This window comes from Cervus elaphus, chromosome 11, assembly GCF_910594005.1.
Source record: "Cervus elaphus chromosome 11, mCerEla1.1, whole genome shotgun sequence".
Lineage (NCBI taxonomy): Eukaryota > Metazoa > Chordata > Mammalia > Artiodactyla > Cervidae > Cervus > Cervus elaphus.
This window is the reverse complement of record NC_057825.1, coordinates 8,966,467-8,974,734: the sequence shown is the minus strand read 5'-3', so window position 1 is coordinate 8,974,734 and position 8,268 is coordinate 8,966,467. Positions and strand designations below refer to the sequence as shown.

At 42.9% G+C, this 8,268-nt stretch overlaps 1 protein-coding gene across 9 annotated transcripts in view; it reads left to right on the top strand.

Moving 5' to 3' along the window:
• RALGPS1 (Ral GEF with PH domain and SH3 binding motif 1) overlaps positions 1-8,268 on the top strand; it is a 298,169-nt gene that overhangs the window by 230,528 nt on the left and 59,373 nt on the right. The window lies entirely within an intron of this gene.

The window sequence follows — 8,268 nt, the reverse complement described above, 5'->3', positions numbered from 1 at the left end:
ACCCCATGGACTATACAGTCCATGGAATTCTCCAGGCCAGAATACTGGAGTGGTTAGCCTTTCCCTTCTCCAGGGGATCTTCCCAACCCAGGGATCGACCCCAGGTCTCCCGTATTACAGGCGGATTCTTTACCAATTGCAGCATTCTTTACCAACTGAGCTATCAGGGAAACCCATTATGCAGGAAGCGCTTAGTAAATATTTGTAGCACGAATGCCCTTTCATGCTGACATCACTGAGTGGGCTGATCTCTAAGCGCGTCACCCTGTGCGCTCACAGCGTCCTCTCCCCATGGCTGCCTGCCACCTTCCTTCTTGCTCCACACCACTTCCGACCCGTCAGCAGATATGCTTCCAGGCCCCTTCGGCTTCTCTCTTCCCAGAGGCTGCAAAGCACCCTCTGATGATGTAGCCAGGAATGAATGTCTCAGTAAGGGTAGTGTTCCCAGGTGGCTCAGTGGTAAAAGAACCCACCTGCCAATGCAGGAAGTGCAGGAGATGCCAGTTTGACCTCTGGGTCGAGAAGAACCCCTCGAGGAGGAAATGGCAACCCACTCCAGTATTCTTGCCTGGAGAATCCCATGGACAGAGGAGCCTGGCGGGCTACAGTCCAATGGGGTCGCAAAGAGTCAGGCGCAACTGAGCCACTGAGCATGCAAGGGCAGCTTTGGCCCCAAACCCTGGTAGCACGACAGTGCCTCGTAAAGAAGAGGAGAAGGCAGGACTGAGAAAAGCTGGTTGCTGCAGAACCAACCAGAGTAGAAGTCTGGGTCTCATGGAGGTGACCAAGAGCCTAGAGTCATGGAGGTCAGGTTTTTCGAATCATTTCCCAAGGGTGTTGAGTCCGGCCTAGAGTCATGGAGGTCAGGTTTTTCGAATCATTTCCTAAGGGTGTTGAGTCCGGCAGGCAGGGGAGAGGCAGCACACAGAGAGTAGGTGTGGGTGGGCCTTCCAGTCTGATGCCTGACCCCAGCCGGTGGCAGCCAGGTTCCCCTCCAACCTCCCTTCCACCCAGCAGGCAATCCCAGAACTAGCAAGGGCGTGGCTACTTCTGGTGCCCCCTGCTGGTGAGGGCAAGTGCTTCGCCTGCCTGGGTAAGATTGGCTCACAAGCTTAGTTGGGGTAGCGCCCCCTACAGACACAGATGGCTGGCCCTGGACCTGGCTGGGCCGAGGTGGACCTTATACACAGCGTGACCTGGAGAAAGGCACCATAGAGACGTCCCCCAAGGTGGAGCCGCAGGAACCCCTGCCCCATGAATGCTGTTTCCCAGGACAGGCCTACAGGACTCACATCCTCACGTCTCCATCATCATGAAAGGCAGGGAGAGATCCAAACACCTGAGCTTGAAAACCCCAAATAAATTCTTAGTCAGATGCCTTCTTTCTTCCCAAGGGGCCCAAGGAGAGTCTTTCGGTATTTCATTTCAGCAGAATCAGAAAAGAATTTGCTTTCAGAAAGTGAAAATCAGTTTGGATCTAGCCTGCCCTCCACAAATCTGTTGCTCCTTTCCCAGAGAATGCAGGGATTGGTGATTGAGGTTTAGAATGTCGTGTTTTGTTACACAGTTTCCATTGAGTAATGACTGAATCTGACAGCTTTGCCTCTGCCGCCATGATTTTTTTGCTGTTGTTGTTATACTTAAAGACTAGGTGAAGTGTGGTCACAGATGCTGTGAGCGCATTTGGGGAAGTGGAAAATACTTCGGTGATTGAAGCAGCCGTCCGTGAGCTCACTCTCTGGCCGGTATCCTGGCGGCCTCGGACGTCCAGGGAGCTTTTCCGTGCACAGTAGCGCGAGTCCCTGAGCCAGGGTTGGAAAGACAAGCTGGAGAGTGTTTTGCTTGGCACGTGGGCAGCCTCGGTTCTACCCAACATGAGGCAGGTTTCCGAGGCTTTCACTGGGGGAATCATTTTGCATTTCCTTTTGGTGACGTTAGCTACTCTGGAAACCCTTTCCAGCCCTGAGAAATACGGGTATTTAGCTTGGAGACACCAGAACTACAGGGCTGACCTTAACGGGGTGGCTGTGGAGTGGGTGCTTGGCAGCCACGGCCACTCCTGTCCATCGAGCAATAGGATGGCTGTGGCTGGAATGAAGAGCCACATATGTGCAGATAAAGACTCAGTGTCCCGTTTGGTCATCCCCTACTCTGTGCTGTGCCCTGAGAAGGCAGAGATGGGAAAGACAGGACCCTGGCCCTTGAAGAGTGTGTGATAGATGCTGTAATGGCGGGAAGGGCGCCGAGTCTGAGAGTCCAAGAGGAGCCCGCCAACAGCCAGGAAAGGAGGCCGAGTGGGCCAGGGGAGTCCAGGGCTCTGCCAAGCTCAGAGGCACGAGGCAGAGGGCTGGTCCAGGGAATTGCAAGGGGCCAGTGCCCAGCTGGAGGATCCCGTGAGCAGAGGGTGGAAGGGCAGGCCAGAGACACAGGCGAGAGATGGACCCCAGGAGCCATGAACACCTGCCCACTGCAGCGGGAGCGTCCTTGGGTAATTTTAACTTCTAGAAGGGCATGGTTTGATGGGGTTTTAGAAAATCACAGGGCAGAATAGATTGGAGGTGGAGACCAATGGTGATAACGAAGTGTGAGCAATGGCCTGGAGACAGATCACAGGTAGTCACTAAAGGTTTGTGGCCTTTACATTGAAAACTGAAGACTGGGTCTTCAACAGGAGCCTAGAATGCTCAAAAAACCTTTGGGTCTACTATTACGTCCCTTCTCCTGGCCAAAAAAGTGTTTGCTTTTTTGAAGAAAGGGAGAGACAGTGATCTTTTCTCTTTTCTACTTCCGAAAGCAGTCATAGCTAAAGACCAAAAAATTATACAATTGTATAAAACAGAAAATAGCCCTAAAATTCTATCCCTGAAGATGTTTGCCATTAACAGATAGGAAAAAACATTCTCTCTTTCATGTGTGTGTGTATGTGTAGTCACTCATACCATATTTTTTTCACTTAAAAACACATTATGGATATCATTACATGTCAGTGCTTAGAAATAGGTATTTTTATCTTTTTAATAACTACATAATATTCCCCTGTTTGGATATGTAGTTATACATACACACATGTATTCATTCATTCATCTACACCATGAAATTTTTTATAATTATAAATAACTAACAATGGTGCAGTGACTATTTCTTGTTTATATTTGCCAACTTGTAGGAGCATTGGTATAGAATAAATTTCTAGAAGTGGAATTACTATATCCTGCAAAATATGTATTTGAAATTTTTGGTAAATACTGCCAAATTCTCCTCCCCAATGTTTCTATCACTTTCGATTACAACCTTATTGAAGAGTGACTATTTCCATGCACTCTGGCCAGCATTAAGTATTACCAATCTTTTTGACCATCACCTGGATAAATGGAGGAAAAAAATTCTTATTTTAATGTATACTTCCTTGATCACTAATGAGGCCTGAGCATCTTTCACGTCTTTATTAACCATCTTCTGTAACATTGTTTGCCTTTGTTGTTTGCCTATATTTTGACTATTGACTGTCTTATAAATTGAAAATATTTTGCCTACTTTCAGCTTTGCGTATGATCTGATTTTTTGATCATCCCAAGTGTGTGTGTGTGTGTGTGTGTGTGTGTGTATTTAACGTAGTACAATGTGTCAGTCTTGTATGGCTTTTGGGTTGCATGTCACACTTAAGCCTTTGTATACCCCAAGATTATAAAAAAAATTCTCTTATGTTTTGTTTTAGCACTCTTCCTAACTATTTAGATTTCAATCCTAATTCATCTGGAATTTATTATATTTTAAGAAATGAAGTAGACATACAGCTTTATATTTTCCTAAATGGATAATCAGTTGTCCCAGTACCATTTAGCAAAGGACCCATCCTTTCCCTGTTGACTTAAAATGTTTGTTGTTCAGTCACTAAGTTGAGTCTGAGTCTTTGTGACCCCGTGGACTGCAATGCACCAGGCTTCCCTGTCCTTCACTATTTCCCGAATTTTGCTCAAACTCATGTCCACTGAGTCAGTGATGCCATCCAATCATCTCATTCTCTGTTGTCGCCTTGTCCTCTTGCCTTTTTTCCCACCATGAGGGTCTTTTCTAATGAGTCAGTTGTTCGCACCAGGTGGCCAAAGTATTGGAGCTTCAACTTTAGCATCAGTCCATCCAATGAATATTCAGGGTTGATTTCCTGTAGAATTGACTGATTTGATCTCCTTGATGTCCAAGGGCCTCTTAAGAGTCTTCTCCATCACCACAGTTTGAAAGCATCCATTCTTCAGTGCTCAGCCTTCTTTATGGTCCAACTCTCACATGCATACATGGCTACTGGAAAAACCATAGCTTTGACTATATGAACCTTTGTTGGTGAAGTGATGTCTCTGCTTTTTAATTCATTGTCTAGGTTTGTCATAACTTTCCTTCCAAGGTGCAGCATCTTTTAATTTCATGACTGCAGTCACTGTCTGCAGTGATTTTGGAGCCCAAGAAAAGAAAATCTGTCACTGTTTCCTCTTTTTCTCCTCTATTTGCCACAAAGTGATGGGACCAAATGCCATGATCTTAGCTTTTTGAATGCTGAGTTTTAAGCCAGCTTTTTCACTCTCCCCTTTTACCTTCATCATGAGGCCCTTTAGTTCCCCTTCACTTTCTGCCTTTAGAGTGGTTTCATCTGCATACCTAAGGTTGTTGGTATTTCTCCCAACAATCTTGATTCCAGCTTGTGATTCATCCAGCCTGGCTTTTTGCATGATGTATGCTGCATATAAGTTAAATAAGCAGGGTGACAATATACAGCCTTGACATACTTCTCTCCCAATTTGGAACCAGTTTGTTTTTCCATGTCCAGCTCTAACTGTTGCTTCTTGACCTGCATAGAGGTTTCTCGGGAGGCAGGTAAGGTGGTCTGGTAATCCCATCTCTTGAAGAATTTTCCAGTTTGCTGTGAGCCACACAGTCAAAGTGTAGTGTAGTCAATGAAGCGGAACTAGATGTTTTTCTGTAATTCCCTTGCTTTTTCTGTGAATCAGTGTATGTTGGCGATTTCATCTCTGGTTCTTCTGCCTTTTCTAAACCCAGCTTATATGTCTGGAAGTTCTCGATTCATGTACTGCTGAAGCTTAGCTTGAAGGATTTTGAGCATTACTTTGCTAGCATGTGAAATAAGTGCAATGGTATGGTAATTTGAAAATTCTTTGACCTTGTTCTTCTTTGGAATTGGAATGAAAACTGACCTTTTCCAATCCTGTGATCACTGCTGAGTTTTCCAAATTTGCTGGCATATTGAGTGAAGCATTTTAACAGCATCATCTTTTAGGATTTGAAATAGCTCAGCTGGAATTCTGTCACCTCCACTAGTTTTGTTTGTAATAATGCTTCCTAAGGCCTGCTTGACTTCACACTCCAGGATGTCCAGTTCTAGGTGACTGACCACACCATTATGGTTATCTGAGTCATTAAGACCTTTTTCATACAGTTCTTCTGTGTATCCATGCCATCTCTTCTTAATCTCTTCTGTGTCTATTAGGTCCTTACCATTTCTGTTCTTAAATCTTACATAGTTTTTCTACCAAATAAGTTTTATTCATATTGGTCTTACATATGTCTTTTTAAGTTTACTCTTAGGAGTTTTATAGTTTTGTTTTTACGCTTTATCACTTTTTTTTTTTTTTTTTTTACCATTTTCTAGCTGATGATTGCTGATACAAGAATGTTAGTGATTTATGTATATCTACTTTGAACTTAACTGTTATTTAGTTGTAATAGTTTTTTAGTTAATTTTCCTGGATTACTTAATTACATAACTGATATGATGATTAATTATATAGCCTTTTCCCTCATATCTCGGTTGGTAAAGAACCTGCCTGCAATGAAGGAGACTTGGGTTCAATTCCTGCATCAGGAAGATCCCTGGAGAAGTAAATGGCAACCCACTCCAGTATTCTTACCCGGAGACTCCCATGGACAGAGGAGCCTGGTGGGCTACAGTCCATGGGGTCACAAGAGTCAGACATGACTGAGTGACTTTCACTACTAATGACAGTGTTTTGTGTGTCTTTAATATTTACACCACATTTCTTTGTCTTATCTCATTGATTTGTTCATCCAAAATAGTGTTAAATGATAGCAAGATGACAAGTATTCTTGTGTTAGTGTTTCTACCATGTATCTTTATCATATTAAGGAAGTCTATTCCTAGCTCAGTGCTTTATCAGGAATAGATACTGAAATTATCAGCGACTTTTCAACATCTCTCAAGATTACTTGTTGAAATATCATTGCAATCCTGTAGTAAACCTATTTGCTTTAGTGTTCTTCAATATACTGCTAATTTGATTTGCTACTATTATTATTTAAAACACTGGTAAGTTGTACTTGCCAGCGTTTTATTTGGATCTTTATTAATGATATTGGCCTCTTTTTTTATTCCATCTCTGCCAGGTTTTGGTATCATGGTTATGCTCAAGCCATAAAAAGAACTGAAAATATTTCTGACTTTTCCTGCGCTCTGGAACAGTTTAAATAACATTCAGTTTTTCTTTCAAGGTTTAATGGATGGGTTCCATGAAACCATTTGGATGTTGTACTTTTTAATCATGGTCTCTTTCTTAATCTTGTCAATATTTTTCTCTTTGTTTGGTTAGTTGAGGGATTTTGCCTCTTCTTGAGGCAATTTTGGGAAAATAGATTTTCCTATTTTGCACACATTTCAACTACATGTTCAATTACATTGGCATGAAAATCGCACATACTACTATTTTAACATCTTCTCCCTATTTGAAATCATATCCCTTCTCACATCCCTATCATTGCACATCTGTGTTTTTTTCCTTTCTTTTTTTCCTCCATCATGCATACCAAATGATTATCTACTTTATTGACTTTTTCACAGAACCAACTTGCAGTTTTATTTATCACTCTACAGGACTTTTTAAAAAATTCATTATTTCTGATTTTACTTTCTTCTACTTTCTTTTGCTTTGCCTTGTTCTTCCTAGTTCTCTATAATGAATACTAAATTCATTTTTTTAAATATATCTTCATTATTAATAGAAGCATTTGAGACTATGAATTTTTATCTGAGGTCATTTGACTGCATCCTGTCTGTAGACAGTTTGTGATTATAATTTTTTTTTATGAATTATTTGAGTGTTTCTTTTCCTTTCCCAAATGGTTCACTTTTAAATTTTGTTTCTATCCCCAGGGCAGGGGGTAGAATGAAATAGCCCCAGACTTACCACATGAGTCGCAAGTATGAGAGGCATGGTTTCTGCAAAGGAAAGGTGAAGGCTATTCCCCGAAGAACTGGGTATAGGTGTTAGGCAGACAGACGTGCCAGTTTCTTCTCTACTGCCAATAGAGTTTCTGGAGGACTAAATTAGATAGTACATGTAGTTTACTTAGCACTGTGTCCAGCACAAAACCAACTGAACAATAATCACCAGGATAATGCCCTCTGTCCTGCCCTCCTTTATTGCTGGTCAGAATCCCAGCACATGGCACGCAATCCCACAGCTCTCCAGGAGAACCTTTACAAACAGTAGGTCATCCCGCTGTCCCTGTAGATCACCAGGTAATCAGTCCCCAGGGCAGGGGGAACCTGTGGTTGTGCCCTCACTGGACCTCGAGCCACGGGTAATTCCGCGTGGGCTACAGGGCTGTGCTCACATGCCTTTGTGATTCACAAGCCCCAACACCAAGAAAAGCACACAAGGCCATGCACTCCTCTAAGAAACATGGTCTCTGACCACCTGACATGAACTGCCTGGCCCTGCCCCCTTTCTGCAGACCCGGGAAACATTTGTCTTGATGTCAGCCAGCTTCCAACACCTTTCACTTGAGGAATACTCTTTCCATGAGGATTTGTTCTGAAGTCCATGTTTTGCAGGGTTGATACTAATTAGTGGGTCCTAATTAACACTCAGTCTTCATCAGACAGGGATCCTGAGCCGCCTGCTGAGATCTTCTTCTGCAGTTGATGGCATCGCTTTGGGCTCTCTTTAAAAAAAAACAACCCAAAAACCCTAATGAAGTGCTGCTCTGTTATTTCATTTGAAATTTATCAGGACAGTTTATGTGATCAAACCACACAAGTATAGTTCTGGGTGCCAGCACTTTTCATTTCTGAAGTCTGAAAGTGTGCTTTTCAAAGCAGAGCAGGAGAACATGGAAAAAAGCCTTTCATCTGAAACTTTGAAAGAGAGAGAGAGAGAAAATGGAAAGCATAAGATGGAAATGTGGCATATTTTTTTGCTGTGGAGGATTTTTTTTCCCCTCAACGCAGCAGAATTTTCCTCA